The sequence below is a fragment of the Helianthus annuus genome, chromosome 8 (genome assembly GCF_002127325.2).
Source record: "Helianthus annuus cultivar XRQ/B chromosome 8, HanXRQr2.0-SUNRISE, whole genome shotgun sequence".
Lineage (NCBI taxonomy): Eukaryota > Viridiplantae > Streptophyta > Magnoliopsida > Asterales > Asteraceae > Helianthus > Helianthus annuus.
The window spans coordinates 31,452,267-31,476,487 of NC_035440.2; the positions used below are offsets into that span (position 1 = coordinate 31,452,267).

The window sequence follows — 24,221 nt, forward strand, 5'->3', positions numbered from 1 at the left end:
CACAAGTACAATACGTGAGAGTTTAGGGCTTTATTGTTGCTACTTTGATCTTGTTCATATACATGATTCACCAGTCAATCTGTGATGACAGGTTAATCATTTCATTTTAAATGTTCTTGATCCTTTTTCGAATAAATCTGTGTTTGCTCTTGGTTCTGAGATTTGTGACATGGTATCAGAGCCCCAAGGTTAATTCAGGCTCTAGTGTTTCATCCGCTGCGTTATAAGCTTTCGTCTGCCCTTCTCCTTTTTCCAACTGCCCCTCTCCTTTTTTCCGATCAAGGGTTTGGTCCCTGTTTCCAGATTTCTTTCCTGCTCAGTGGAGACGGTGTCGATATTGGAGTGTAAAACCTTAAGTTCTAGGGTTGGTGGTTGTTGTTTGATCCTTTGGGTTCTGGTGACGACGCTGTAGTAGAAACCCTAATTTGTGGTTTCTCCCCTGGTTGGTGTAGAAGATCCTTGTTGGTCCCTTTTTGGGCAAACCAACAGGAATTATCTGGTTTTCTGATCAGTGTTTGCAACCCTAAGTGAAGGTTGTGGACCTGGTCCCTTTTTGCCTGCACCCGCTGTGAGATCGTTCCTGTAAGACCCTAACACGTAATTAACAAAAGTCGCAACGGAAGTTCATGCCATAAAATTTCTTTCATTATAAACCTTATGTCTTACTTGAAAGTTCACTTTTAAAATAACTCTTTTATATTGAATACATCAAACTGACTGAATTATAGAATAAATCATAACTTTTGTATAACAAATTACATCCTTAGACAACCCCGTACAATCCTTCATGTGACTCGGTCCTCGATCTTTATTCCTTGATGATCCTCCGTGACCCGTACAACCTGCACTCACCACATACATTCATCACATTAGTACACAATACATAAACAAGATTCCATCTCGTACACTTCCTATTGCGTTATCATTCTATTTTTAAGCATTTCAACTGCGTATCCATATTCTGGTGAGGCTTCAATAGCGTACCTGCATTACTTATCATTCACAAGGCACACTATTAATAACATATTACCCTACGTATCTAAATCATGCACACGTACATTTTTACATGTATACATACACATCTACATACGTACTTACCTTCCTACATCTCTACATACATGCATATACTCATACATACCTTCATATATACCAATTACATATCCGCATACACACATACATTACTACGTCTCTACATACGTTCATATACACATACGTATCTTCATATATACATAAAATACACATCTACGTACATACATGCTTTACTATACCTCTACTTACTTGCATACACTCATACGTACCTTCATATATACTTAAATACACATCTACATATGTACATACACTAATATGTACACGTCCAAGATCTTACATACCTCATATATATCCATACATGAATTACATGGTGCTTAGACTTGAGTTTGCAACTTATAAGTGTCGAGGGAACACTCGAAATCATGTTTAAAAGGCTTGCCATAAACCACGGATAATATACCGAAGCCTACGATGCATATATAACATAAATAACTAATTTTCATCTTTTTGGACATGGGAAGGGCGTCGGCGACGGCCCTAGGGGGCGTCGGCGACGGCCCTTGCATTTGCCCGTAGCCCAAACCTCCGTAGACAGCAAGATAACCCGTCAGCAAAACTGACATTTCCAGAGGGCGTCGGCGACGGCCCATGTGGGCGTCGGCGACGGCCTCTCAAAAGTTGGTTTTTCCTGCTGTGTTGTTTCGTCGTTCGCGCGCACTAAAACTTGCATAACTTTCAACCCGTTTATCCGTTTAACCTCCCGTTTCTTCCTACATGCTTGTAAATTGGTTCTCTACCCTATGGACTCAAAATCCCACATCCGGATTAAGGAAATTCTTAACTTATGCGCTATCGGCTTATTATTCATTCACGGTTTATTCGACCCGTTCATGTTTTCATCAATCAACACTTTCGTTTTAACATCAAGACTGCATTTTGACCCGTTACATCTACTTAACAGAAATCATTGGTTTCATACCACACATCCGTATTGGTCCTCAATTAACTTACTTAACTAACTAGCACATAACTTTACATAAACAACTAAGGAGCGATTACGGAAATCACTTACCTTTTTGCGTCCGTTCCCTTGCCTCCTTTTGACCCGTTTGCCTTTCTTGCTTGAGTCCATTTCCACATGATCCCTATACTTTCAAGTCATTATGTCCACATCATAGTTAGTATGCACGTTTGTTGATATCACATCCATTTCTAACTCTTAATTATATAGACTTTCATTAGTCAAACATTAACATGCATACGACATAAACCGACAACCACATTGTTTATATTCTCTTAATCAAATTTATCATCATGCATACCCATGCATAATTGTCCTAACACATATACATAATTCTTTAAAATCTCATAAACAAATTCATACGTTTAATCATGTGACTCGCATATTCGTTGACCTTTCCGAAAAGTCAATGGTCATGCTTACTTATTTCCAACTTATAAACATACACACACATTTATCTTGATATGATAGATTATTGTAATCACAACATACACATTTCACTTTCACGCCATGTGGTACATACAACTACATGATCACTTAATTTCATACCCTATGTTCACAAAATCATTTTCATGTAATCGTAACATCATATTTAACTAGTAGTCCACAACTTCTTTAGTACACGTTCATTCTACATTACCATTATGCCACTAATCCGCCTCAAGGTGTGCACCACCTTTCAAGCTTTGAGTACTAGTTCCTAAAGCATACTTTTACTAAATCACATCATTAACTACTACCCATATGTATCTCATTCAAAACACGTATCTCATGCTAATCTTAACTATCAATACTACATTATCACATCCTATGCCAAGTTACTCAATTCTTGCATACAATTTCCCTTCCTATCTTCACCTAGTCATTTCATCAAACACTTGGTGTGCGTACACCATTCAATGCACAATGTACAACTAACTCATGCATAATCTTCCAAGTTCTTATCTTCATTCATCAAATTCAACCAAATATCATACATACTCTATAATATACACAATTCATCTAACAAGAATTTATCTAATGCCTCATACTACATCATGATTTGAACAAGACTTGGACATGGGTGAAACACCCATGTCATCTTCATCACCCAACTAGTGGGTTTTCATCTTAAACATCAATTTACTTGAAATTACATACAAAATAAGTTCTAGTTGATGCTTCTAATACCTAATCATGCTTAGTTTCATACGAATTCATGGATTTGATCATAACCCATTTCCAAAAAGATTATCAAATAAGAATCTACAACTTACCAAGTGATTTATAGGGCTAGATGATCAAGAATTCATGTACATGCATTAGATTTGGGCTGAATTCCCTTTTCAATTTGATGAAATTGCATCTTTTGAGCATTCTCCCCTTCTTCTCTCTTGTTGGTGTCGACACACACACACACCAAACACATACAACTACTGACTTTTGCACTTAACCAAAACTTCATCTCAAATCTTTAATTTCAGCCCCTCTTGTTTGTTATTTGCTCATAATTGTCCCAATTTCATTCCTTATTTGTTTTGACTAACTATGTAACTAGGTTAGGTAGCCTAGTCATCTTATTTTAAGTTTTATCATTTAAAACATATGGCAAATGTAAACATTCAAGTTTTGGGGCGTTACACATACAATTAACTAGGTTAAAGAGCCTAGTTATTTATTTCACGATATATCATATAAGGACATATAGCGAATATAAACATTCGAGTTTTTGGGGCGTTACAAGTCTACCCCCCTTAAAGGAGGTTTCGTCCCCGAAACCTTTCTAATTCTTACTAGACCCATTCTAGTCTTACTTTTAAATCAATCCATCCGAGAAGTTTTCTACAACACAAAAACGCTTGTGACTCCTTTCTAACAGTCTATACTTTCCATACCATACCTTTACATAACATCCTCATTTCCTTGACCTGTTGATAACGGGTCAATATACATGCTTCTTCAACCCGTAGTCATACATACATTCATATGATCCGTTCATGTCGGATCTAATACCTCCATCTCATTTCTTAAAATTACATTCTCTACATACACTGTATAATATTTAACTATTGTTTTGTTACCACAACAAAACTACTATTTCATAGTCACATATATACGCTTAACTCCAAAGTTAGCGTCATTCTACGTTTTCCTATAGTTATTTGTACTATACGTACCCTTACGTTACCTTCAACTCACCTCTGTTATCCTACATTACTATTCTCTCAATTCAGGCATCACTTAAGTTGCCTAAGCAAGCGCATCATGCAGGTTCTTCTTAAGAGAGTTTAACCAATACCCGAAATTTTCGTTCAAAACTTATAAAATCTAATTCTTACTGACATAGTTCTCTTCATATGTCAACTATAAGGGATCAAACATTCCATACTATACCATACTCCTTCCACCATTCAATTTGCAGGGCGTTTTCAATTTACTAATTCATACTTACCTGTCATAAATTAAAACACTTTACTTACCTCGATTTCATTCCGTACTACAGCGATCCGTAATTTAGATCTGTCCACATTCTTCGCGAGTGCTAGCCGTACCAGGCTAGATTTCATTCATCCATGTGATGTGCCTCCACTCGTACGCTTCATTCCACCACTTTGATTGGTTTCATCACATCAAGGGTTCTAACATTTTCATCAACAATTTAATGGTTAGTACATTTCATTTCTCACACGAAACTCTTTCATTCTAGTTACTTATTTCATCAACCTTCATAGTTTGACTTTTCAAGGCTAACCGACATTTCTTAATTATCGTATATGTATTGGGGTACACTTTCGTACTGCTTTCCATTCATGCTTACTTGCAAAAACATTCATTACGTTATTTAGGCATTCTTAACAAAACTTATCCTTCTCGTTCATACTTAAATCATTGTCCGGGTCGTAGCCCGTCATCCATTACGATTCCTAAGGATTGATTACTAACGCATCTAACACAAAATATGTTCAAAACTTATTTCCTTCGTCAAATTTAAGTTTGCGTGCCAAACATTATGCTCGCCTACAAGTATAAAACTTACAAATCAAAACATTAAATATATTGAGTTTAAATGGCAGTTACCATTTAACCCGCATGACTCGTTCGTCAACTTTTGCAGTTTGACTTTTCGAAGTCAAGCCGTTAATTCTTACTTATTTGATTCATACTTACTTACGAGTTCAAACTTTTTCATCCTATGATTTGAATCCATCTAATGGATTCAAACATAGCATTCACACCTTTCATTCCTTACATATGTTGAATCCGTCTCACGGATTCAGACATATTATTTCTATATTTTATTTTCTTGAATCCGTTTCACGGATTTAAACATTCCTTTCATGCCTTTCATTCCTTGAATCCGTCTCACGGATTCAAACATGTCATTCATACTTCATTACTTCCATGCTTCGAATCCGTCTCGCGGATTCTAACATATCATTCATACTTTCCTTCCTTTCATGTTTCGAATCCGTCTCGCGGATTCTAACATATCATTCATGCTTCTCTTGTATATTTGGTACTTTCGAAACCCTGAAAGTCTTACTTTCCCCTTTTATCCTCACGCCCACCTACTACCTAATTCTAACGGACACACCTGTAACGATTATCACGGGCTCACGATCGTCATATGTTTCTTGTGTACTGGCCAGGTACACAATCCACATACTAGTTTCGTGTCTTCGTGTAATTGTCACCTTATGTCCGAAGAATTAGGTTTCGGCACGTGTAACATTTCCAAAACTTAATTACCGTTCTTATCATTATTTTTCATTCAAAATTCTCCTTTTATTGATAGGCTTTGCCATTACATGTACTTACATATATTAAATATATGTACCTGGGTCGATATGTCGTATTACATACCTTGGTGCCGGTGCTAGACCGCATTCGCATATCATTCTTTCCAAGCATCCATGCTTACCTTACACATAACATATTGTTAGTTATCTTCCAATACATACTTAAGCACATACTTACCTTGGCTTCTACCCTTAGATCTTGATCGAGTCTTGGATTGTACGGGTTCCTTATCATAAGAGCACACAGGTTTGAGTTCAAGTATTTGTCTCCTCATACTTGATTTCCCTCAAACCGGGCTCTGATACCAACTTGTAAGACCCTAACACGTAATTAACAAAAGTCGCAGCGGAAGTTCATGCCATAAAATTTCTTTCATTATAAACCTTATGTCTTACTTGAAAGTTCACTTTTAAAATAACTCTTTTATATTGAATACATCAAACTGACTGAATTATAGAATAAATCATAACTTTTGTATAACAAATTACATCCTTAGACAACCCCGTACAATCCTTCATGTGACTCGGTCCTCGATCTTTATTCCTTGATGATCCTCCGTGACCCGTACAACCTGCACTCACCACATACATTCATCACATTAGTACACAATACATAAACAAGATTCCATCTCGTACACTTCCTATTGCGTTATCATTCTATTTTTAAGCATTTCAACTGCGTATCCATATTCTGGTGAGGCTTCAATAGCGTACCTGCATTACTTATCATTCACAAGGCACACTATTAATAACATATTACCCTACGTATCTAAATCATGCACACGTACATTTTTACATGTATACATACACATCTACATACGTACTTACCTTCCTACATCTCTACATACATGCATATACTCATACATACCTTCATATATACCAATTACATATCCGCATACACACATACATTACTACGTCTCTACATACGTTCATATACACATACGTATCTTCATATATACATAAAATACACATCTACGTACATACATGCTTTACTATACCTCTACTTACTTGCATACACTCATACGTACCTTCATATATACTTAAATACACATCTACATATGTACATACACTAATATGTACACGTCCAAGATCTTACATACCTCATATATATCCATACATGAATTACATGGTGCTTAGACTTGAGTTTGCAACTTATAAGTGTCGAGGGAACACTCGAAATCATGTTTAAAAGGCTTGCCATAAACCACGGATAATATACCGAAGCCTACGATGCATATAACATAAATAACTAATTTTCATCTTTTTGGACATGGGAAGGGCGTCGGCGACGGCCCTAGGGGGCGTCGGCGACGGCCCTTGCATTTGCCCGTAGCCCAAACCTCCGTAGACAGCAAGATAACCCGTCAGCAAAACTGACATTTCCAGAGGGCGTCGGCGACGGCCCATGTGGGCGTCGGCGACGGCCTCTCAAAAGTTGGTTTTTCCTGCTGTGTTGTTTCGTCGTTCGCGCGCACTAAAACTTGCATAACTTTCAACCCGTTTATCCGTTTAACCTCCCGTTTCTTCCTACATGCTTGTAAATTGGTTCTCTACCCTATGGACTCAAAATCCCACATCCGGATTAAGGAAATTCTTAACTTATGCGCTATCGGCTTATTATTCATTCACGGTTTATTCGACCCGTTCATGTTTTCATCAATCAACACTTTCGTTTTAACATCAAGACTGCATTTTGACCCCTTACATCTACTTAACAGAAATCATTGGTTTCATACCACACATCCGTATTGGTCCTCAATTAACTTACTTAACTAACTAGCACATAACTTTACATAAACAACTAAGAAGCGATTACGGAAATCACTTACCTTTTTGCGTCCGTTCCCTTGCCTCCTTTTGACCCGTTTGCCTTTCTTGCTTGAGTCCATTTCCACATGATCCCTATACTTTCAAGTCATTATGTCCACATCATAGTTAGTATGCACGTTTGTTCATATCACATCCATTTCTAACTCTTAATTATATAGACTTTCATTAGTCAAACATTAACATGCATACGACATAAACCGACAACCACATTGTTTATATTCTCTTAATCAAATTTATCATCATGCATACCCATGCATAATTGTCCTAACACATATACATAATTCTTTAAAATCTCATAAACAAATTCATACGTTTAATCATGTGACTCGCATATTCGTTGACCTTTCCGAAAAGTCAATGGTCATGCTTACTTATTTCCAACTTATGAACATACACACACATTTATCTTGATATGATAGATTATTGTAATCACAACATACACATTTCACTTTCACGCCATGTGGTACATACAACTACATGATCACTTAATTTCATACCCTATGTTCACAAAATCATTTTCATGTAATCGTAACATCATATTTAACTAGTAGTCCACAACTTCTTTAGTACACGTTCATTCTACATTACCATTATGCCACTAATCCGCCTCAAGGTGTGTACCACCTTTCAAGCTTTGAGTACTAGTTCCTAAAGCATACTTTTACTAAATCACATCATTAACTACTACCCATATGTATATCATTCAAAACACGTATCTCATGCTAATCTTAACTCTCAATACTACATTATCACATCCTATGCCAAGTTACTCAATTCTTGCATACAATTTCCCTTCCTATCTTCACCTAGTCATTTCATCAAACACTTGGTGTGCGTACACCATTCAATGCACAATGTACAACTAACTCATGCATAATCTTCCAAGTTCTTATCTTCATTCATCAAATTCAACCAAATATCATACATACTCTATAATATACACAATTCATCTAACAAGAATTTATCTAATGCCTCATACTACATCATGATTTGAACAAGACTTGGACATGGGTGAAACACCCATGTCATCTTCATCACCCAACTAGTGGGTTTTCATCTTAAACATCAATTTACTTGAAATTACATACAAAATAAGTTCTAGTTGATGCTTCTAATACCTAATCATGCTTAGTTTCATACGAATTCATGGATTTGATCATAACCCATTTCCAAAAAGATTATCAAATAAGAATCTACAACTTACTAAGTGATTTATAGGGCTAGATGATCAAGAATTCATGTACATGCATTAGATTTGGGCTGAATTCCCTTTTCAATTTGATGAAATTGCATCTTTTGAGCATTCTCCCCTTCTTCTCTCTTGTTGGTGTCGACACACACACACACACCAAACACATACAACTACTGACTTTTGCACTTAACCAAAACTTCATCTCAAATCTTTAATTTCAGCCCCTCTTGTTTGTTATTTGCTCATAATTGTCCCAATTTCATTCCTTATTTGTTTTGACTAACTATGTAACTAGGTTAGGTAGCCTAGTCATCTTATTTTAAGTTTTATCATTTAAAACATATGGCAAATGTAAACATTCAAGTTTTGGGGCATTACACATACAATTAACTAGGTTAAATAGCCTAGTTATTTATTTCACGATATATCATATAAGGACATATAGCGAATATAAACATTCGAGTTTTTGGGGCGTTACAGTTCCTTCCCTTCTCTCTATTTATTATTTTGCATCACTGTGTCTCGTGTCTAGGCATTCTTGATACCGGGTTCCTAGGCAAGACCGGTTTGTTTTTTGGGACACAGAGAGGGTTCACTCTGTTGCATCTGTCTGGTTTGGTCTGTTTTGTGTTGTGTTGTGGCTCCCTGGTTACCGTCTGCAGAGGCACCCTTGAGTGACGAACCTCTGATCGGACCTCTGTCCAGGCTTCGCCGGTCTGTTACCTATGCTTTACTTATTTATCTGGCTGTTTGGTTATCTGCTTGTCTGTTTGCTTGTCTGATCTGTTCTGCTTGTAGGCTGTTCTGTGGTTCTTTTTGCTGTTATGGGTGATAAAACTGATCCTTCTGTGACCTTGATTAGCAAACTTGATGCTAGTGACCCACTGTATCTCCATGCTAGTGATTCTAGTGGGCTCACAGTTGTTAGTATAAAACTGAAAGGGACTGAGAATTATATGGTTTGGTCAAATGCTATGAAACTTGCTCTAATGGCTAAAAACAAATTAGGTTTTATTGATGGAACCTGTGTTAAGTCAAAAGACAATGATGTGCTTGCTAGTCAGTGGGATCGATGTAATTTTATAGTGCTCACCTGGATTTTAAATTCTGTTTCTGATGAACTGTATGTTGGTCAAGTCTATTCTAAACTTGCTTCAGAAGTCTGGGATGATTTAAAAGATACCTATGATAAAGATGATAGGTCTGTTGTGTTTAGCTTATATCAAAAGATCAACTCTGTTAGTCAAAATGGCTCTAGTGTGTCTAAGTATTATCATAAAATCAATACTATGTGGAAACAATTTGATGTCATGTTACAATTGCCCTCTTGTACTTGTAATGCTTCTACTAAGTTCAATGAGTTCAATCAGTTAATTAAACTTATGCAATTTTTAATGGGTCTAGATGATATTTACCAACCTGTTAGGACCAATCTGTTGACTAGGGATCCTCTACCAACTATCAAAACTGCTTTCTCTATTATCTCTAGAGAAGAGTCTCATAGAGGATCAAATAGTGGGTCAAAAGTTCCTAATGTTGGGTTTGCTGCTAAATCAAGTAATTTTAATGACAACAAAAAAAGGATTAACAAAGGTCCTAACCCTAATCTTAAATGCACTCACTGGAATAAAATTGGGCATACTATTGATAAATGTTTTGAATTACATGGCTATCCTACAAATTATAGACAAAAACCAAATCAAAGTGGCCAATGGTCTAGATCTAATACTTCTGGTCTTCTGCTAATAATAGTAATGGCCCCTCTGTGAACAACTCTGTGTGTGATAAAGGTGCTAGTTCCTTGAACACTCTGTCTGCTGATCAGTTTTCTAAGCTGCTAGGGTTGCTAAATGAAAATAAAACTGAAGAAACTAATAGGTCCAATGTAGGAGGTAAATGCTTTAACTCCTTCTCATCCTTTGGAAACTGCAAAAAAAATTTCTGTTTTAACTCTATAAGTTCTACAACACAGAATATGAATTGGATCATTGACTCTGGTGCAAACCAACATATGGCTATGTCCAGTGAAACTATGTTCAACTTTGTTGATGTTTCTGAATATAATATAACTATTAAGCATCCAAATGGGACTGATGCTAAAGTCACTAAAATTGGATGTTTTAAACTATAAGATTCTGTGATCTTGAAAGATGTGTTTATTGTGCCTGAATACTATGTGAATCTCATTTCTGTGTATAAACTAGCTAAAGACAACAAACTTAGAGTCATATTTGATGAAAACACTTGCTACATTCAGGATTTATGCATAAAGAAAACCCTGGTGACTGGTAGGCAAACTGAGGGTCTATATTTTTGTGGTAACTCCCTAGGACCTACCTTTTCTTGCTTAAGTAAGACTGAAAACATAAAGCTCTGGCACTCTAGATTGGGTCACCCTGTTAAACAAGTGTTAAAAGTTTTACAAATTAAATCTGAGTCTTGTAATACAAACCCTTGTGACATTTGTCACAAGGCCAAACAACACAGAGTACCTTTTCCCCTAAGTGACCACAGGTCAACTAAAGTAGGGGATCTGATACCCTTGAATGTTTGGGGTCCATACAAAGTTACTAGCATAGAAGGTTACAAATATTTTCTCACTGTGGTTGATGACTTTACCAGATCTGTATGGGTCTATTTAATGAAGTCCAAATCCGAAGTCTTTAAAAACATACAAAGTTTTTACAATCTTGTTAAAACCCAATTTGAGGTCAACATCAAAATGTTTAGGAGTGATAATGGCTCAGAATTTATCAACTCTCAAATGTCTGATTTTGTTAAAAATAAAGGAATCATACATCAAACCTCATGTACGTATACCCCACAACAAAATGGTGTTGTGGAGAGAAAACATAGACACCTGCTAAATGTTGCAAGAGCTTTATTATTTCAGTCAAAAGTGCCTCTTAAATACTGGTCTGAATGTGTGCTTACTGCTTCCTACTTAATTAACAGGCTTCCTTCTTCTGTGCTGCATGGTAGTTCTCCTTATGAAATGTTGTTTAGGTTCAAACCTTCTCTTGATCACTTGAGAGTTTTTGGCTGTCTTTGTTTTTTCACCATTTTAGACAATCCTAATAAACTTGAGGAACGAGCTGAAAAATGTGTTTTCATGGGATACTCCAACTTTAAAAAGGGATATAAGGTCTGGAGTTTAGACCAAAAGAAGTTCATTTTCTCCAGGGATGTGAGCTTTCATGAAACAGTTTTTCCGTTTAAAAAAGGTTATCCTGTTCAAATCAATCAAAATCTTTTAAACCAACTTAATTTTTTTGACAACTATGAAACCTCAAGTGATACAAATCCCGATGATGAAGAGAAGGGCGTCACTGATTCGCCTGCTGAGACTCAGCAACACAACGATGAGGCTGAGTTCACTGTTGTGAGTGATGCACAGCAGTCCTTAGGGTCTGATAGTGTGTCTAACAACCATGAGACCACAAGTGTTGAGCCTGATCCTGTGAGGGCTGAGTCAAGAAGTGGCAATGAGGAATCAAACCTTCCTAAGGGTAATCAACCTACTAGGAGATCTTCCAGATCTGTGTCTGCTCCAAAAAGGTTTAATGATTTTGTGGTAGGACATGCTAAGTATAGTTATGACAAGTTCGTTGATTACTCAAACCTTCCTAATGAAAATATTTGTTTTGCTGCCAATGTCAACAAAATCACTGAACCAAACACTTATAAGGATGCAGTTAAGGATAATAGATGGGTTGAGGCCATGAATGATGAATTATCTGCCCTTCATAGAAACAACACCTGGGATATAGTCGACCTACCCAATGGAAAAAAACCCATTGGGTGTAAGTGGGTGTTCAAAGTGAAATATAAATCCACAGGTGAATAGATAGGTTTAAAGCCCGTCTCGTTGCAAAAGGTTTTAACCAACGAGAAGGTATGGACTTTGAGGAAACCTTCTCCCCTGTAGTTAAAATAGTCACTGTTAGGTGTGTTGTTAGCTTATCTGTCTAGAATAATTGGCCATTGTACCAACTTGATGTTAATAATGCTTTTCTTTATGGTCACCTTAAGGAAGAAGTCTACATGAATCTTCCTGATGGGTTAGGTGTCAAACACCAAAACAAAGTCTGCAGGCTGAACAAGTCTCTATATGGCCTAAAATAGGCCCCACGTACGTGGAATGAAAGACTTGTTCAAGCCTTAGTTAAAATTTGGTTTGTTCAGTCCAAATGTGATCATTCTATGTTTGTCCTGTCAAAAGGGGAGGTCTTCATTATCCTTCTTGTTTATGTCGATGATATTGTTTTAACCGGGAATAATGAAGGTAAAGTCAATGAAGTTAAAGATTTCTTAAAAACTGAATTTTTGATCAAAGACCTTGGGTTGTTAAATTTTTTCCTTGGAATCGAAGTTATAAAGACTGACAATGGTATTTGCCTTTCACAACGAAAGTATTGCATGGATTTATTGAATGAATACGGGATGAGTGGCAGCAAACCACTCAGTTGCCCCATAGAACAAAATCACGTTCTAACCAATTTAACAAAGAAAGAAACCAACGATGTTGACATTACACAATATCAAAAATTGGTTGGTAAATTAATTTATTTGTCGCACACTCGACCTAACATAGCTTACTCAATTCACTAGTTATCTCAATACATGCACAAACCAACTAAAGCACACACTCAGATTGCTTTGAAAGTGCTGCGGTACCTAAAAGGAGCCCCGGGAACCGGGATTGTGTTCACAAAAACTAATTCCTTTCATCTAACAGCTTTTGCAGATTCTGATTGGGCAAAATGTATTGACAGCAGACGGTCTGTCACTGGTTTTTGTATCTTCCTTGGTGGTTGTTTGGTTTTTTTTGGAAAAGCAAGAAACAAAGTGTTGTTTCCAGATCGTCTGCCGAGGCAGAATATCGATCCATGTGTAGCGCTACTTGTGAAGTTTTATGGCTAATCAATATCCTTCGGGAACTTAAAGTTGATGTTACTATTCCTGTGACTTTAAAATGTGATAGCTCAGCTGCCCTGTTCATTGCCGCAAACCCAGTATTTCATGACAAAACAAAGCACTTTGAGGTGGACCTCTTCTTCTTGCTTGAAAAAATAGCTTCGGGACTGATTAAAACTCAAGGCATAAAGACAGAAAATCAGCTTGCCGACCTTTTCACCAAAGGCCTCCTACCAAAAGCTCATTCAGATATGTGTAAGTCTCTGGGTCTAACAAACCTCTTTGCACATTTAAACTTAGGGGGTGTGTTAAATTTACAGTATAAATGTGCATCTCTTTTTTGTATTCTTTTTATTTTCTAATCCTTTTTTATTTCTTTGTTTTTGAGGTTTGCTTTGGGCTTGTTTGTCTGGGCCGCTCCCTTCTGGTTGCTGCATGTGGGCTGCTTCTTCTGGGCTCCAGCTATCCCCTTTCTAGGGTTGTGCATAAGATTAAAGGGGATGCTCCCCTTGTCTTTATCGATCATCACAGCCCCCATTTTTGTTGCTTTCTCTTCGCCTTTCTTTGTTCCTCACAAGTACAATACGTGAGAGTTTAGGGCTTTATTGTTGCTACTTTGATCTTGTTCATATACATGATTCACCAGTCAATCTGTGATGACTGGTTAATCATTTCATTGTAAGTGTTCTTGATCCTTTTTCGAATAAATCTGTGATGTGTGTAAAATGCAACATATAAATTACATCAAATGAGGCATAAAACTAACCCTTTTTAAGTACTAATGTTGGAAAAAGAGTGTTTTTGTCTTCCTTTTGTATTTTCAGGATTAAATGAGCTCAAATTAACAAAAGAAGCAAAAAGGCAGCTAAATCTAACATAAATACAAGAAAAGGAACATAAGTGGGTTGCCCGACCCCTCGACAGGATCCTCCCAAGCAAAACAGAGAAGGCAGAAGACTGAACACGCCCCATGCTCAGCCAACACGGGGCCGTGCCCAAGAAGCAGCAGATAAGACAAACCTATAGAAGCTTCTATTGCCCACCACGGGGCCGTGCCCAGTGAACACGGGGGCGTGGCGAAAGCACTGCAGGCGCATTAATTGTAATTGCGAATTACAATTAATGAGGAGAGAGATTGTCAGACTGGCACGGGGCCGTGCCCAGCGGACACGGGGCCGTGCCCAGGCTTCTGTTCAGCTTATAAATAGGAGTGCTTGGTTTCATTGCAACTCATCCCTTGGCACACCACCTCTCTCACACTTCATCCACCACCCACCACCATCACAACATCATCATCCACCACCATCATCCATTGTCCATCATAGAGTGTGTGAGTCGACTCGGGATCCAAGATTGATCGTAAGAGTTCTTGACAATCAAGGCCATGTTTGCCTAAGTCTCTTACATCACTTGGTGAAGACAAGTGTTTAGTATAATACTTTTTATTTTTAATCTTTTGCACTTTTTATTTGGTTTTGTATTAATGACTTTAATAACTAGTTGCTTATGTTGAAGGTGACTTTTCCTTATCGTTTGTCCGTGGTGTCTTGGCATTATTTTACTGTCTATATAAAATAAAAGATTTTCACCATTCATATCTCCACGGTCTATATGGAGGTATGTTGACTACCTGGTCGGGGGTTAAGGGAACAGTTTGGTAAGGGTCTTGCCCTTGTTCAGCGTTTAGAGGTCCTGCAAGGGACCTGGGTCAAATTTAGTAGGATCTCCTTCAATACCCAAAAGTATTGGATAGCGGGGATCCAAACTCTTTGACCCCCTCATAAGTTAACTACTATTAATACTATAACCCGGCTATTTAGGACTGTATCCCTGGTGACTCAGACTACTTAGTCGAGGGTAACGTCACCTCCAAAAGAGGGGCCTACCATAATTTGTATTAATAACTTAATTCATTATCTTTCAATAATCCGACCCTTTAGGATTGTATCCTTGCTGACTCAAACTACTGGGTTGAGGGTAACGTCGCCTTCAAAAGAGGGGCCTACTACAATAACTAAGATAATCTCTTAAACAAGTGCAAAAGTGCGAGAATAATCGAAGGTTATACTAATACACGAGTCGGATCCAAGTGATTCATCTTGTCTATCTGTTTTTTTTATTTTTTAGCATTTAGTTACTTTTATTTTCTTAATTTAAAAATCTTTTCTAACATTTTGATTTGGTTAGACGTTGAGGATAAACCGGTACTAAAAGCTCTTGTGTCCTTGGACGACCTCGGTATCTTACCAACACTATACTACGTCAACGATGGGTGCACTTGCCCATATGTGTGTTTAGTGTTAGTGAATATCGTGTTTTATAAATTTAAAACTTGGCTAAAAGTGTAAAAAGGACTTAAAATATACATCTAAAATATATACACACCGACACGCATCAATCTGTGTTTGCTCTGGGTTCTGAGATTTGTGACAGTAAATTGAAAACGGGCCTCAAAACACACTTGGGCCAAAAGTTAGAATGAAATAGAAGTCCACGAAAAGGAAAAAAACATAAAACGATAAATAACTCATAGAAATAAGTGTTTTGGGCCTGAACGATGACCTAAACCACCTACGGCGTTTGTAGAAAGATGGGCCTCGTTCTCACGATCGTTTTGCATGGTCGCACGCCCAAAACGGACACCCGTAGCCCAAGTTAGAGCCATTTTATTTAAGCCCCTTTTGTCACACGATCTTGGGCCTCCATATATAAGATGGCCCGCTCCTTCACTATTGGGCCCGCATCGCTTTCCTATCGACTCCAAAACGAGCTAGCTGGCTAATTGTGTTTTTTATCTATGTTAAATTATAAATTTATTCCTATCAGCTTCAAAATGAGCTTTGCTATTGGTGAGATTTCACTTGATATGGTTGTTTACGTCATCTTTAAGAATCACATTTCAATCGATCCACTTATCCTTCCAGATGAGAGTTGCGTTTTGTTCGCTGAGCCATGTTTCTTTTGCAAAAGTTGTGTAAAGAGAAACCCAAAGCATCAATAATACAATAAATTTGTGAACCCTTCCTTGCAAACGGTTTGTCGACAATAGATGGTAACTTGTGAGCCGGTTTCATACCAGTATAACATGCCCAAAAGGGCAACGATATTAGCATGATATCCGTTTTGAATCTTTACCACCATTTAGCAAAAAGGGATATATCTAAGAAGTTAGGACTGTTAATTTTTTTTTTTTGAGAAAAAGGCGGTATCATATCATAGAAAACAAACATGAAACCTTAGCAAGGAGCTAAGGCAGTAGTCCAGTACAGCAACAGTAAAGAAAAACAATGAAATAAACAAGGAAAAATTATTTAAAGCATTTAAATTCACTCCATTCCTTCCATTCTAAGTCCGTTTTTCTAGCCCTTGCTTTGATCCATAAAAACGAAATCGCCTTAATATCGCCGACAGCTCTTGAAACCTGAGTTATCTTCTTGTTGAAAATTAAGTTATTTCTAATCCGCCATACAATCCAGCATGTTGCTGCAGCGATGAGATAGACAGCCCTCTTTTTTTCTTGTGACGAACATTGTGATTCGATGTACTCCATTAGACCCACCAAGCTCAATAAGTATCTCGGAAGTGGTATTTTGACCCATAACGAGATCGCCGTCCAAACAAGTTGAGCATATTGACAAGAGATCAAAAGATGGTCAACCGATTCAGAAGCTGTGTTGCATAATGGACAAAGAACCGAAGGTATATGTATGTTTCTTAAAGCCAAAGCATCTCTGGTTGGTATTCGATCTAGCACCGCTCTCCATAGGAAGCAATTAATTTTCTTCGGGACCCAGCTGAGCCATTTAAGAACCTGTGTTTCCGGGATCAGATTAATACCATCCAGTTCAGCCCGTAGATCGCACACTTTGAAAATTTCCTGTTTTTCCTCCTGTTTCCATAGCCACATGTCTGATTTATTTTCTATTTTCATTTGTCCTAAAATTCTAACACAATCTTCCCATAGTAAAATCAAATCTGGATGAATAACCGAAGACTCACCACCCCAAGTCCATTCGATGAGGCCATTTGTAACGTTGTACCGATGCTGAACCAAACAAAATTTATCATTTTGTAATGCAAAAAGACTTGGAAATCATTCTTTTAGTGAGTAGTTGCCTACCCATTTGTCCAACCAAAAGAATGTTTTGTTGCCACAACCCAATTTTACCTCCAGCCTGTTTTGTATCTCAGTTAGTGAGAGATTTGATCCTTTTCCCAACTGCACGATATTTTTCCAAACGCCACTTATCGAGTTCTTCATTGGGATAGGCGTATGAATGCAACTCCTACCATGTATTGCCATAACGACTTTTGCCCAAAGATGTGATGATTCGTTTCTAAATTTCACTATCCATTTTACCATCATAGCTTTGTTCATTGAGGCAAGGCTGCCAATACCTAACCCACCCTGTTTCTTAGGTGCCACAACTTTAAACCAAGGTACCCAACACATCTTGTTTTTATTCAAGCAACCTCCCCATAAAAATTTACGCCTTACTTTTTCTAAATATTTAATGACATGTAAGGGTGCACTAAATAAAGAGAAATAGTAAGTTGTGAGGTTACCTAAGACTGCTTTCACGAGTGTCGTACGGCCGCCAAATGAGAGTGTCCTCGCCTTCCACAATGAAAGTTTGCTTTCAAATCTGTCAATGACCGGTTTCCAATTTTTTACCAAACCCATGTTAGAGCCGACCGGGAGACCTAAATATGTAAATGGTAGCAAGCCTCTTTCACAACCAAGTATCAAAGCCATATTCATAACCTCCTCGTTTCCCACCCCTACGCCAAAAACTTTACTTTTTGAGAAATTTACTTTTAGGCCCGAGGATAAATGAAAGCATCTTAGAAGCCTAGCAAGGTTGTGGAAGTTATCATCCGACCATTCGCCTACAAACAGTGCATCATCGGCATAAAGAAGATGTGAGACACAAGGACCTGCTCCCGGTGTAGTGATACCTTTGAAAATCCCCAACTCAACCGCAGATTTCGTGGCTACATGTAATGCTTCCATAGCTAAGATGAATAGAAGCGGAGAAAGTGGGTCACCTTGTCTAACCCCCCTTTGAGTTACAAATTCCAGAGTTGGAGCCCCATTGACTAACACTGATGATCTTGCCGTTTCTAATATTCCTGTCACCCATTTTCTCCAAAGAGCAGGAAACCCCATTTGAGATAGAATCGAATCCAAGAATTCCCAACTTAACGAGTCAAAAGCTTTTTCAAAGTCCACCTTAAATAACATCATTTTCTTTTTGCTGCTTTTCGCCCAAGAGATTAGTTCATTGATAATTAAAGGTCCTTCAAGAATACTCCGACCTTCAATATATGTCGTTTGCACATCACTTACCAAGAAATTCATGACCTTTTTGAGCCTGCTCGAAAGAATCTTAGTCACAACTTTTGAGATACAACCAATCAGACTGATCGGCCTAAAATTATTGATTGCTTGGGGGTTGTTAATTTTAGGAACGAGTGAAATGAAGCTCGAGTTACATCCCCGATTCAGCTTACCGTGTACATAGAAGTAATCAAGTGTCGCCTCAAAATCCTTTTCAAACAACTCCCAGAAGTTTTTTATGAACTTGAAAGAAAAGCCGTCAGGGCCCGGTGCTTTATCTCCCCCACAACTCCATACAGCTTCTTTGATCTCTTCTTTGGAAAATCTTTTTACTAACATGGCAGACTGAGGCAGAGATAGTACTTTGAAACCATTGTTACTGAATTTGGGTCTAGCGACCACTTGTTCAGTAAAGATGGATTCAAAATACCTGCCAACAGTCTTCCTTTGGATGAATTAACGAACTCCAAGTCAATCAACTACTTTTTTTTGAACGGCCAAATCAACTACTATCTTTGGTCATAACCAGAATATTCTTCAATCAGATAACTTAATTTCTTCTAAATATTACCCATTGAATTTAGAAAAATTATAAGTTGTCTAAATTTCAATTAATTTATAATTCCATGTGGTTTAAAATAGGTTATCATTTCATCTTCCATATTAGTATTCTTTTAACTTAAAAATTATATGAAATGTCTTGAATAATATTTTAAAATTTGTTAAATCCATAGTTATGTATTAGTTTAGTGATTTCGTTTTTTCAAAAGCAAATTTGTTTAAAATATGTGAATTTGGTTGTTTAATTGATGTGATAGTAGAGCAAGTTACAATTTTTTATCCGTCGATTGGTATGGGTTAAGAAAACCAAAGGTCCAAACAGAAAATCAAGTGATTGCACATTTAAAAGATAACCTAAATAAATCATCTATATATAATCTAAAATTTAGTTACATGTTCTATTTTAAAATCAACATTTATGATGTTTTAAATGCACTACTTAAAATAATATTGATTATCTATACTATATTATAAAGCATTTCATAAGGATACCAACCAAATTTAAGTAATTACAATATTTTATACTTATGGTACAACAACTTAATGATGTTAGTAAGGGGGCGAAATGGTCTTTCTACATTAAATAAAAAAATTAACTAAATGAGAGTATAATCACACTTAATTATAATAACTATACTACCCTCATTCACTTCTCATTCAAGACTGCAGTTGAAGGAGTAACATCCCATTGAAGACATAATTGAAGAGTCGGCAGTTGAAAGGAGGCGATTTATAGGGTTCCTTCATTGCCAATTAGTTGTGAGTTCAAATTGAAATCCTTTCATCTTTCTTCAATCGAAACGTATAAGATTTCTATCAATTGAAAACCCATCGCCAGTCTTTCATAAATTGATTCATCTTTATATGTGTCATACATGATTTGAATTCAAGATTATCGAATTCGTTTGTTTCAAGCTTACTCGATGATCTAAGTTTTGAATAACTTTTAGTTCTGCTCGGTTTTAGGTATTGAAGTAATAACGTTCTTTATTTGGTTTTTATTTTTGTCTCATTGTTGTTGAGAATCAGAGGCGTTATTTTAGGTTTTGAGTATGAATAGAAGTTGTTTTTGTGAGATTTTGGTGGTTCTAGCAAGGGGTCACACAGATCACACACACCAAGAACTGCAATAGGTATGTCGTTTTCTATTTCTTAACAATCTTCTTGATAATTGATTTGTAAATAGTTGATGTTTTTTTTTTCATATTTTGTCAGAAAGGTGGGAGGTATTATCGACACATGGAATATAAATATTGAAAGTTTATCTGTCGAATGAACTCGCCATGAGTCGTGATCGACAATGAATTCGGAAAAAATGCTACCATAATCCAGGTATATACCAAGTTCAATTTCATCATCTTTTAAGGCATATAGCAGAACCCACTTAAAGGGATGCCTACCAAGTTTTTGTGTTAACGCATCAAAGAAAAAGAGTCAATGAAAATTGTAAAAATTGGTTGTATGATTTAATGTTTTTGTTGAAACAGATGGATAGTACTAATAAACATCACATTCTTTTTGAAGTTGTGCAAGTGCTAACTGCTAACAAACATGGTATTCTTTATATAACTTGATTTTGAAATTATTTAAAGTTAAATTGTTAATTGATGTTGTTGTGTTTGGATGGTATTCAATGGCACGGATTCAGAAGGGAATAAAACCACCGGTGAAGAAAGTTTGGATTACATTTGAAAGGTAAAAAATTTGTGGTTCTCATACCTGAGTTTACTACCCCCAAGATCAACCTCAAATGGTATGCTTGGTATTGATCAAAACGGGTTGGGTTGGGTTTGGTTAACCTGAAGCGTTGTTAGTCCAAAATTCTTAATAATTAACATAGGATTCGTGTATGAAAGGATTGTAAAGGTTATGTTATTTTAATGGAATCGTATGCCATGTTTACGAGGAAATGCAGGTTTACATATTTATGGTCCTTATATACATGAGTTCACGACACCCAAGATCAACCAAACAGCTCTTGGCCTTGATAGGAATCAACTATCAACTATTATAGCTCAGTTCATTTACATAATGATATTTTATTATTAATAGCATTAGCTTTTTTGATTTAACTGCTATGTAGAAAAGACATTGATCTTTGTTGTTTAAATATAATTATTAGTCAAACTAGATAAGAATTTGGAAGCAGTTGAACATCTAATTTTGTGTTTACTTTCGATGACATGATCTTGCTAATGGCAATATTGAATAAAATTCAATCCTAAGACAAACATCAAGTATGAGGATCTTTGTAAAAAAATCACTTTTTTACTTCTTTATGCCAAACTTGACCCACTTTGAAATCCTCCAGATATTTTTAGATAATGTTTGGCTTCATAATTTTAGCAACCCCATTCCGAATTAATTTTAGCTCTTGGATCGTCAGGTCTTTGGTTGATTTGGTTCTTGGGTCTCCACGTATCATAGTCATATATTGGTAAAATAATGTTAAATTTAAAGTTTTTTAGATATAAAGAGTTAAAAACAAAGAACTGATATCATGTTATAAACTAAACTCAAGTTAGACATTTAAAACGTGTCAAGCTTAAACTTTGCTAAACTCATTCACCCCTATAATACCCGCTTTTAGTTTCACAAAAAACTCATTTACACCATCAGTACAGGCTTTTTATTTCACAACGATGAATGCATGCGAGGTTAATGAGTTCAAAAAAAAGGTTCATTTTCTTAATAATGTTAAACCTTTAAAATTTCTAATGTTTGTAGATCCATAAAACAACACCGTCGACCCCATTCAACGTCAAACTTACAAATTTGAAGATTATGGACCAATTACACTATCACAAAATCTATTCATTTCGATGAAACAATCCGTAAATACATCCCTATTTAAATTATATCTTAATTATAGTACTTTAAATCATAATTTAAATTTACTTTTACTATTAACTAATACTATTTAAATTAACTATTGTCTTATTTAAATACTTAATTATATAAATACTAAGTATTTACATAATAATAAATTAATAATACCCAAATATAATCGATATTTAAGACATGTCGGGATAGATTCTGATATCCAAATTGGTGATACCCGCTGCATCGCGCGGGCCAACCCACTTATCTATATATATACTTAAAAATTTACTTATATCAACTTTTTTACAACCTTTATTATAAGTCTCTTAAATACATTTATGTCTATAATCTATACTACTATATTAAGAGAACTAGGAATTCTATCCTTTTGGTAATTCCATTGTGTACACATCTTCAAGCAATATGTACAAGTGAACCAAACTATTTTAGAGGGGGTAAACTTGCCCATTCTTCAAACATTTAAGACACTTTAGTGGCATTTTAGGGATTTTGGCACATGTGTAACTATAATATTAAAATAATATTAATATGAAATACAAAGAGTCTAGGTTAATTGATTAAGATTGAAGGCGTATAATCAGTAATAATTCACATTCTTGAATTGAATGCAGGCTAAATTCATATTCACGTTTAATTCAGTAATTATACTTAAAAATTTACTTATATCAACTTTTTTACAACCTTTATTATAAGTCTCTTAAATACATTTATGTCTATAATCTATACTACTATATTAAGAGAACTAGGAATTCTATCCTTTTGGTAATTCCATTGTGTACACATCTTCAAGCAATATGTACAAGTGAACCAAACTATTTTAGAGGGGGTAAACTTGCCCATTCTTCAAACATTTAAGACACTTTAGTGGCATTTTAGGGATTTTGGCACATGTGTAACTATAATATTAAAATAATATTAATATGAAATACAAAGAGTCTAGGTTAATTGATTAAGATTGAAGGCGTATAATCAGTAATAATTCACATTCTTGAATTGAATGCAGGCTAAATTCATATTCGCGTTTAATTCAGTAATAATTCCTCCTCAATCACATTAATTATTCAGTTTTAATTCATTGCAAATTGAAGTATGCAAATGAAGCGTCTCGCTTTCCGTCGTTTCCATCAAACCCTCTATAATAATGCGTTATAGATATCCCTAATTTGTCTCTCTGATATCATCATTTTCGCACGTCTGGGTCTAATTCATTTGATCAGGTTCGAAATTAGTTAGATTTTGCTCGATTAACTCAATTCCTCATATACATCTGCTGTTGAATTATCCATCTGGTCATCTTTATGTTCTCTATTTGCATATTTAAAGCTACGAGGTCGCTAAATGCCATGTGTCTGCTTCTGTTTATCAAGTCTCATCAGAACTATAATCTTCAAAGATAAAAGAAACCAAAACAGAACCAGTAAAGATGCTCAAATATGTCACTTTGTTATGTGTATACGGTTAATGCAGTTTACAATTCGTTCATCTATGACTTTTGTGTTGTTTTTAGGTAGCGGGTCAAGAATTCAGTGAGTTTTCTCAAAGAAACCGACAACAGAGGCTGACACTGAATCATCTAGCACCAAATGAAATGCATGTACGGGCATACTTTCCAACATCGAGTCAATATTTAAGGATTTCACCTTAAACAAGATTGTGAACTCACATTTGAGTTGGAAGATGAAGCAAGTTGGGTAAAACAGGTCAAAT

The 24,221-nt window shown here is 36.2% G+C and overlaps 1 long non-coding RNA gene across 1 annotated transcript; it reads right to left on the reverse strand.

Annotated features, from left to right (window-relative positions):
• Nucleotides 1-734: 734 nt before the first annotated feature.
• On the reverse strand, nucleotides 735-3,429 carry LOC118481238. Its single transcript, XR_004864974.1, has 3 exons — nucleotides 3,307-3,429; nucleotides 2,102-2,174; nucleotides 735-842 (listed from the first exon to the last, which is right to left on the reverse strand). It is a non-coding gene; the product is annotated as an uncharacterized LOC118481238 (long non-coding RNA).
• Nucleotides 3,430-24,221: the final 20,792 nt, after the last annotated feature.